Genomic DNA, 10,379 nt, shown 5'->3' with positions numbered 1-10,379 from the left:
AGCTCTTTTAACAAATTAGGGTTAGCATCAAATATGTTGTCTAGATATGCAACTAGGTGGACAACCTATATGATGAGCTCAATGATAACAACATAAGCAAGCAAAAGATACAACACAATATAAGCTTGCACAAAGTAAAGGTAAGAAGTAACCACAAGTGTAGTCCATGGAGATGAGGATGTGTTACTGAAGTTCCATCATTTTAGGGGGAAGTAGGTCTCTGTTAGAGCGGTGTGAAGGAACAATGCTCCCCAAGAAGCTACTAGGGCCACTGTATTCTCCTCACATCCTCACACAATGCAAGATGTCGTGATTCCACTAGTGGTGCTTTAAGGCGACTACTAAACCTTTACAAACAAGGCTAGTGCAATGTCCACAACTTAATTGGAGGCTTCCAACACCATATGAAGCGTCACCACAATGGGTTGTGGCTCGAAGGTGACCTCTTCCGTCTAGGGTGCCCAAACACCCAAAAGTAACAAGATCCGCAAGGGATTAGTGGCGGGAATCAAATATCTCTTGGTGGAAGTGTAGATCGAGGCCCTCTCAAACAAATCCTAGAGAATCAACAAGATTTGATGGCTAGGGAGAGAAATCGGGCTAAAATAAGCTTTAGGTCCCAACAATGGAGCAAGGGGATAAGAGGTGAGTCCTCTCGGAGAGGAAGACCTCCTAATATAGTGGGTGAAGATCAAACCGCTATTCTGCCCCAAGTCGTACACAAGCGGTACTACCGCTCAGCCTAGCGGTACTACCGCTTAGCACGGTAGTTTCCACTTCCAGCGGCAGTAGAGTGAGAGCAGGGCGGTAGTACCGGACAAAGCGGTACTACCAATGCCTACTTCCACTCTACTACCGCTAAAAGTGGATAGGGGAAGCCAAGGCACGGGCAGCGTGGAACTGCCCGCGTTTGTAGAGCCGGTAGTACAGTACCAGGCAGTACCACCATTGGGGCAAGAGCGGTACTACCGCTTCATGTGGTACTACCATACTTACTGCCACCCTACTACCGCCGATGCGAAGAAGCCCGTGCTGACCCTAGCGGTTGTGCCCGCGGCACTAGAGAGGAGTATCGCCGAAGCGGTACTACCTCTACCCAGAGCGGTACGACCGCTGTGGACAGCGGTACTACCGCTTGGGTGCCTCAAACATGCCCAAGCAAAATAACATATGGACTCCATGTTGCCAAGAAAGGAAGTGGGTGGAAAAGGGAACGTGTACGTGTTGATTCCACCCAAACCTTTCCAATGCGGACCCCATCATAATAGTACGGTTTTCCTATGACTCAATTTCATCAAAAAGAAACGCCAGAAATAAACCGTCTTCACTCTAAAACACTGAGGGGAATAAATCGTTTTGTGACATATGATGAAGTATCTGAAATGCTCAATGCACATGATTAGTCTGCAAAGCGCATTGCCATCAATCACCAAAACCACTAAGCAAGAAATTTGCCCTACCAACCGGATTAAAACGGAAGGGGAGGGGGCGGTAGAAGAAAGGAATATAGCATGTAACATGCATAGGCTCTCGAGCAACACAACACCCTCCAATTACTTTCCCTTAACCCACAACATAGACTCTTGTGCTTTACCCCCTATTTTTGCCTCTGCTTTTCGTCTAGATAGTCCACGCTTAAACAATTTCCCCAAACTTGAGCTTGCTTTTCTTTGCTGGGCTATTGATCTTCAGCTCATCCTCAAAGAGTTATTCTAAATCTCAATCTGTCCAAACATGCACATGCCAGCTATTTTTTTTAAAATAATACATTTTTTTATTAATTTTCATAAATATTACGCTGGATAAAAAAATTCAAAAATAATACACCGTCGGCCCGCTGCAGGCCGACTGGGCCGCGCCTAGTCGGCCCACAGCAGGCCGATTGGATTTCAGTCGGCCTACAGCTGGCCGACTGGCCCCTGTCGGCCCACTGTCGGCTAATTGCGTAGCTAATTGGCTCACTGTGGGCTAACTGTTTTTGCAAAAAAAGTAGGCATAAAAAATATATGTTTAAAAAATGTTAATCATGTAATTAAAAATGTTAAACATGTATAAAAAATGTTCCTAATGTATAAAAAATGTACAATATATATGCAAAAAAGTTGAACTAAAAAATATGTTTTAAAAAGTGTTAAGCATGTATTTAAAAATTGTTAAATGTGTGTATAAAAATGTTCCTTATTTATACAAAAAATATAGAATGTGTACAAAAAAGTTGACACCAAAAAAATATGTTTGAAAATATGTTTGAAAAGTTAACATTTTTTTAAATACATGATTAAAAATTGTTAAATGTGTGTATAAAAAATGTTCCTTATCTATACAAAAAATATCGAATGTGTATGAAAAAAAGTTGACACCAAAAAAATATGTTTGAAAAAAATGTTCTAGTTCCATAAAAAAGAAAAACCAATAAAACTTAGGTCCGTGATGCTCCCATACCGGATCCGAAGCTGGAACATTTTTTTATACATGTTTAACCTTTCATTCCAATACGTGAAACATTTTTGTGTACTCGTTGAACATTTTTTCAAATACATGATTAACATTTTTTTCAAACATATTTTTTGGTGTCAACTTTTTTTCATACACATTCTATATTTTTTGTATATATAAGGAACATTTTTATACACACATTTAAGAATTTTTAAATACATGATTAACAATTTTTAAAACATATTTTTAGTCAACTTTTTTGCATATATATTGTACATTTTTTTATACATCAGGAACAATTTTTTATACACGTTTAACATTTTCTAATTACATAATTAACTTTTTTTAAACATATATTTTTATGCCTACTTTTTTTGCAAAAACAATTAGTCCACAGCGAGCCAATTAGCTCCGGGCCAACAGGACCCAATCAGCCCACAGTGGGCCGACAGGGGCCAGTCGGCCAGCTGTAGGCCGACTAAGCCCAGTCGGCCAGCTGTAGGCCGACTAAGCCCAGTCGGCCTGCAGCGGGCCGACGGTGTATTGTTTTTGAAAAAAATTTATCCAGCGTAATATTTATGAAAATTAATTAAAAAAATGTATTATTTAAAAAAAATTAGCCACATGCCACATGGTCTAGTTATTAGTGGGTGCACATATGCGTGCACGCCAGGTGCATATACTAGTGACGCCCTCAAGTAATCTATGCATCATTCTATGTCCAAATTGAGTTACTTTTCTAATTTTATAAAATAAATAGATGCATTCAATAGAATAAGCTCCATTTTTTGTTGAACATATTAATATTATTTTAAAAAATAACAATAATATGCAAATAAAGGTTAATCTGAATTTGCTCAAGAAAATGTTTGAATTTATTCTTCATCGCTTTGCCTTGAAATTTTTCTACACTCAACATACACCATTATAGCTACCATGTAGAATTTTCATATTTGTTTCAAATTCATTTGATGTATTTAAGTCATTAAGTGAATTTCTTGATAATTAATGATATAATTCAAATGTAAATTGCAAGTACACGAAATAACGGGCACAAATGGGTTGAAAATCTTGTTAGTGTTAGTGATCTATGTTTAGGACTTACGCAAGAAAATAAAAAAAATCCAAAAATGGGAGGACAAAGAGGATGCCTTGTGTTGTTCATGTTTGGGCTTTTTGAGAAGGCAACACTTATAGTGGACGAGGAAAATTGGAGAGATCTGCGGTGGTTTCAAAAGTTATGCAAGAACATATGTGGATATGGTTCGGTTGCAATCTTAAACTGCAGGAGCTTTTGCACATGTCATAGATCTTATTGTGTTTATAAATGTTCTGGACCGTAGCAACGCGCGGGCATCGTTCAACTAGCATTAATACACCCCTCACAAAAGAGAAAGTATTAATACACGTTAATTTGCGTCAAAATAATAATAAGATGAATTTCCGAAAGAAGAGCCGTTATTCACGTGGGAATATGGATCGGAGCATAGCAGTGGCAGGCAAGCCATCCCCCTTTCAACACGGGGAACAAATCTTAGACAGCAACCATACCTTGCTAGTGGAAATGGCTTTCCCCTCTCGAGCCCTTTAAAACCTCAGCACCTTGTTGGTGGCCGGAGCACGAACTGCATCGGGAGTAGTAGTAGCTTGCAATGGCTCATACCATGGGCATCATTTCCCTGCACCTCGTTGTGCTAGTCCTAGCCTCTTCGGGCCTTTGCGCAGGACGGGGTGCTTCTTGGCCGGAAGGGCCGCGTAGTTGAGGAGCCCGCTTAGAACGCACCGACGACGCCAGGAAAATACGCTATGATCTTCGACACCGGCAGCATTGGGACGCGGGTTGTCGGGGAAACGACACCTATGGGATTACGAGGAACCCTTCTACGGTTGGCGGGGAGAGAGGATTGCACAAAGAGCAGGTCTGATGATCTGCACGAGGGATTTTTACCCACGTTCGGGCCATTGGGAGCATAAAACCCTAGTCCTGCTTTTAGTGTATATTTAGTGTTCTTGGGTTTAGACTAGCTACTATGCATCCCGAGTCCAAAAGTCTGAATCCTTCTCCAGTACGCCTTGGGACTCCTTTTATACGTCCAAAGGGGTTGCCATAGTGGCACACAAGAGGTGTAAAGTAGCTACAATGTACATGCTTATCACTGGCATCACAGGACAAACGCATTAAATGCGCTACTTATGTGCCCTCTAACTTTATCGGGAACAGTAATGGAGCCCGTCACGTCCGTCACCGCCTCACCCTATCCTGACATGCATCCAGGCTGACAAGGCATGCAACGCCAAACTGGCTGGCTAGCCGCTGAGCTGGCGCGGTGGCAGGATCTTCACGAAGATCTGCATGCCACCATGCAGGTGCTTGCCTAGTTGGCAGGCTGGTTGCTGCGCTGGAACGACCGTGGGGTGGAGAAACCTTGTTGTGTGTGAGCACTGTCGTGGATTCGCAGTTGTCCCCGACAAGAGTCTTGCCGGGGTCTCGCGATCGTCCCCGGTAAGAGCATTGCTGGGGGACTTCATCCTCTGGCCTCCACGAAGATCTGCATGCCACCAGTCTTCATAAAGATCTGCATGTTACCACACATGTACCCCCTGAGTCTTGGTCTTTTGACGTTGTCAATGGTGTCAGAGCTCTTAGCCTCAAGGGTGGTGGCCTTGCTGGTGCTTCGCAAACCGTCCCAGCAAGGATCTCGCCGGGGGAGGTCTAGCTTGTCTTCTGCTTTCTCTTTTACTGGCTTGAATGCTGCCTTGGTAGTCTTGTATCTTGCCTTCTACTACCCTGTCAAGCCTCGCCACACGTGCGGCTAAAACTGCTCGTGCACAAGTAAGGGGGTACAAAAGGGCACATACTTATGTAAACCGACAGGAGCCCCCGGGCCTGGACCACACATGAGTGTGAAACGCCGTTGGGACAGGCCCAAAACAGTGTGCGGGCACGCGTGGCAGGGATTACCTGTTGTAATCTTCTCGTTTGTTGTGCTTCCCCACGGTCCGCATTGAGTGCGCGACATGGCGGTCGTGCGTGTAACAGTCGCAGTACGCCTGCGACGTCTCACATCAAACAGTAAAGAGGCACCCTGCACCTTCCCCATAAAAAGAGGATTCCGTAGGGGCGCTGCTCATTTACCCCTCTTGCCTTTCCCAATCTAGGAACCGCCGCTCCCTTCTTCTTCCTCGAGCCCAAACCAGAGCCTTCGCCTCCGTCCGCCGCCACCGCGCTCTCATTGCTCTTGACCCCTCGCCCTCCCTCAGCTGCCATGGCGCCCAAGACGAGCAAGGGCAAACGAGTGGCCAGGGCAAGAGAGGGGAAGGAGGTGCCGGAGAGCGAACTGGTGAAGTTGCGGAAGAAGTATGCCGTCTTCACCTCGACGATCGACGCGCTCACGCTCAAGGACCAATTCCAGTGCCTGTGGGGGAGAGAGACGTCGGGGCACCCTGCCACCCGCGTCATCCCCGCTCCTTCCGCCAAGCCCGCTCCAGATAAATATCCCTTCTTTGTTGATTACTTCTACTGGGGGCTCTGCTCCCCATTCTTAGATTTCTTCAACGACATCATGCACACCTTAGGCTTCCACCTTCTGGATTTCACGCCGAACGTCGTGGCATGCATGGCCCTCTTCACCCACCTCTACGAGGGCTTCGCCGAGGTGGTCCCCAACAGGGCGCTCTTCCGCCATTATTTCATCCCTCGCCTCCAGCCAGGAGATGCTATCTCTGGTTGCATCACTTGGATCCCGAGGGACTTGAGCAAGAGCAAGTACTCGGAGGGGGCCAGGTGGGGTAGGAGAAATGGGACGAATGGTGGGGCAGGTGGTGTTGGATCGTGGAGGAGGAGCCGCAGCCATTCTATCAGGTCCATCAGAAGACGCTGGTCCACGGCAAGCACTCGGGCGACTTCGACGTCATCGACAAGATGCTCACGGTTGCCACCACCAGAATCCATTGTCTCGAATTAGCCGGGCTCACGCTCGAGATGATTGGGGCCGACTTCCTTTGCCGCCGTATCGCTCCTCTGCACAACAAGGGGAGGCCAGCTTGGGATTTCAAGAACGCGACAGACATCATGAGGCTTCGCCCCAGCCTGAACTACAATTTCATGGTAAAGCAGCATATGCCCCTCTACCAAAAGTTGTTTCAGCTCAAGGCCGACAAGACCAGAAAGACCGACAAGACCGTCAAGGCCGCCAAGACCAGCAAGGCCGACAATCCATTCAGGTTGCCGGCGGGGGTGGTCCCCTTGAGCAACAACTCTTGCCTGACCTCCATCATCGCCATGATGCCGGTGTTCAACGCTCATGGCCTTGATCTAACCTGGGACGAGCCAGAAGCGGTGCTGGTGCAGGAATTCTTTGACAACTTGTCGAAGAAGTTCATCCAAGACGAGCCGCAGCTCATCCGCGCCACCACGAAAGAAGAGGTGGCGTACATCGCCAGCAGGGCGGTGGAGGCAGCACTTGCCGAGGAAGCCGACGAGGCCGATGAGGAAAATGAGTTTGCCGGGTGGAAGGAGCCTGCCGGGGAGCATAGTGGCGCAGGCATCGCGGTTCCCCCTGCTGAAGTGGCGGCCGAGGAGTCAGCCGAGGAGGCAACCGATGTGGACGAGCCCTCATCCCCAAAGAGGAAACGTGTCCTTCGACGAGTCATCTTCGGCGAACCAGTCAAGACCTCCGGCAAGGGAGCGGTCGGCAAGGCCGCGCAGCGGCAAGCGGCCCAAGCGCAACCCGTGCGTCAGACAAGGAGCACGGCTGCAGCCTCCTCCTCGGCCAAGCGGCCCAGGTCTCCTTCTCCTCCCCCTCTCGTGGACACCATCCCGGCGGCCAATTTCAACCTCGCGTCCTTTAGCCCGAAGAGGAAGAGAAGGTCAGAAGGAGAAGATGAGTAAGCATCTTACCTCTTTACTCATCCCATGATCCTGTGTTTTCATTGTTTTATTCTGACTTGATCTTGTATTGATTTGTCTCCACAGTTCTACGGAGACGCTGGCCCAGAGGAAGGAGAAGAGGGCCAAGGCCTCGACGGGTGACGAGCCCCCGACAAGCACTTCAAGTGCGCCGGTGACGATCACAATCAGCCCGGACACCAGCCCTCAACACAGCCCCCAATCTAGCCCCCAGCATGAGTCTGTTACTCATTTCGCACTGGCGGGCGTCGGAGTGTGCATCTTCATTGCTAACCTCACTGGGTTCGCAGGACGAGAGTGGCAACAGGAGGAGCCGCTGAGGGCCACCCCTGACACGCAGCCCCTATCAACCATGCCACCCAGGGGGTCCCCAACAAGGCCATCCACCAACGAGCCCACGAGCATGGATGAAGGGATGGTGAGCACAGGCGCCGGCGGCTCTATCCCGACAATGAGTGTTGCCGGGGATGGAACCACTCCTCCTCAGCTAGTCACAGGTAAGCCGTGTGCCTCCTATTCCTTGCCGTCTTTGCCATGCGACTTTCTTTCTTTTTCTTCCTGTTCTGAATTTTGACTTTGGTTTCACCTCATTTTCCCTTTCGGCTTCCAGACCCTCTCTCGACGGTCCAGATGGACGCTGAGGCCATCATTGAGGAGACCGCCAAGGCCACTGCCGCTAAGGCCACCAAGTTTGCTGCCGACAAAGCCGCCAAGGACGCGCATGAAGAGGTCGCCAAGGGGTCTGTCGGGGAGGCCAACAAGGAGACCGGCGACCGTACTGATGGCAATTCTGCCACAGGAGCACCTGGCGCTGCACCGGTCCCGGAGCCCTCTGCTGCCAGGAAGAAGGTGGTTGATGATCAACCATCAACCTCTGAAGCCCCCACCCCAAGTAGATACCTGAAGGTGGGCGATGACCTGTTCGGCAGCATCCCACACTACAAAAAAAATACAATTCCGTGATGATACGTGTTTGTCATAGTAGGTCACGTTTTCTGTCATCCATGTACATCCATGACGATTTTATGACAGAATCAAGATAGTCATACATGTGCTATCGTAGAAATGTTCCATGACATTACCAAAATTATCATCACGGAAGTGTCCACTTCCATGACGATAAATCGCGCGTCATAGAAGTGCTTTCGTCAAGCGTGACGGACACGTGGCATCCACCGTAACGGCTCACTATTAAGCTATTGGGTCCGGTTTTGGATCTGATAACCCATTAACAGCCCCGACCAATGGGGATTTTCCACATGTAAAATCATCATTGGCTGGAGGAAACACGTGCCGGCTCACCGTTGGGACAGATGTCATCCACTCATTGGACCGAAGGTGCCTATGATACGTGGACACATGGCATGGCCCAACAGAGGCCCATTCTTGTGAAAAGGCCAGCCTGTTTGACTTGGTCAAAATGTGGCGGGCCGGCCCATGGAAAGCCTGTTAACAGTCTATTCGCATATAGCCCATTTACAGCTTGCTAACCCAGGGCTCGTTACGACCTATCCGAATTAGGCCCAGTAGCGTCATCTGGGCTCCTTACAATGCATCACTTTATACCCATATTCTCTCAAGCCCTATCTGCCACTGATACGAATCTACGTACACCGAGCGTTTGCTTCCAACTAGATACGAGAAATGAAACTACATTGTGGGAATGAAGAGGATAACTTTGCATGATATCGGAGAGCTAAAATATAAAAGTAGGCGCTGCTATCATAAAGTTAGAATATAGTACTAAATATTATAAATAGCGAGTGTGGAATAATGATGGATCGGTGTGTGGAATTGTCCTAGGCAATTGTTAACAAGACCGGTGGTCGTCATTGCAATTTCATATGAGGGAGAGGCATAAGCTAACATACTTTCTCTTCTTGGATCATATGCACTTATGATTGGAACTCTAGCAAACATCCGCAACTACTAAAGATCATTAAGGCAAAACCCAACCATAGCATTAAAGCATCAAGTCCTCTTTATCACATACGCCACAACCCCCTTACTCGGGTTTATGCTTCTATAACTCAAGCAACCCACTATAAGCGAATCATGAATGTATTGCAACACCCTACAGCGGGAATCCCTCACGCTTGCGCGACATGGAGGGCACAATAGGACAGCACCAAAATAAAACATACAACTCGTACCAATCTAGATCACCAATCAACCCAAAGACAAAAGATATCTACTCAAAACATCATAACATGGCAACACATCATTGGTTCATAATATGTGGCATAAAGCACCATGTTCAAGTAGGGATTACAACAGGGTGCGGGAGAGTGGACCGCGTAAAAGAGGTGAGGGTTGTGATGATGATGGTGATGTTGATGAAGACGATCACTATGGCGATGATTCCCCTCCTGATTGCACTCCGGTGCCACCGAGAGAGAGGAGGAGAGGTCCTCCCCCTTGTGCTTCCTCCTCCATGGCCTCCCCCTGGATGGGGAGAGGTTCTCCCTCTGGTCCTTTGCCTTCATGGCGATGATGGCCCCTCCGGGATCCTCCTCCATGGCCTCCGGTGATGATGGCCCCCTCCGGCAGGGTGCCAGAGAGGGCCTAGATTGATTTCTCGTGGCTACAGAGGCTTGCGGCGGGGGAACTCCCGATCTAGGTTATTTCCCGAAGGTTTCTGTATTTATAGGAGAGGTTGGCGTTGATTTCAAGTCAGGGGGTCTCCAGGCTGTCCACGAGGCAGGGGCCGCGCCCCAGGGGGGTGCGTGCCCCCCACCCTCGTGGGCAGTCCGGGACTCTTCTAGCCCAACTCGTGCACTCCAGGGGCTTCTTTTGGTCCATAAAAATTCATCAAAAATTGGCACGTCAATTGGACTCCGTTTGCTATTCCTTTTCTGTAGAACTCAAAAACAAGGAGAAAACAGAAACTGGCACTGGGCTCTAGGTTAATAGGTTAGTCCCCAAAATCATATAAAATAGCATATAAATGCATATAAAACATCCTAGATGGATAATATAATAGCATTAATACTTCATAAATTACAGATATGTTGGAGATGTATCAGCATCCCCA

This window comes from Triticum dicoccoides, chromosome 3B (assembly GCF_002162155.2).
Source record: "Triticum dicoccoides isolate Atlit2015 ecotype Zavitan chromosome 3B, WEW_v2.0, whole genome shotgun sequence".
Classification (NCBI taxonomy): domain Eukaryota; kingdom Viridiplantae; phylum Streptophyta; class Magnoliopsida; order Poales; family Poaceae; genus Triticum; species Triticum dicoccoides.
Note: the sequence above shows the minus strand (reverse complement) of the source record.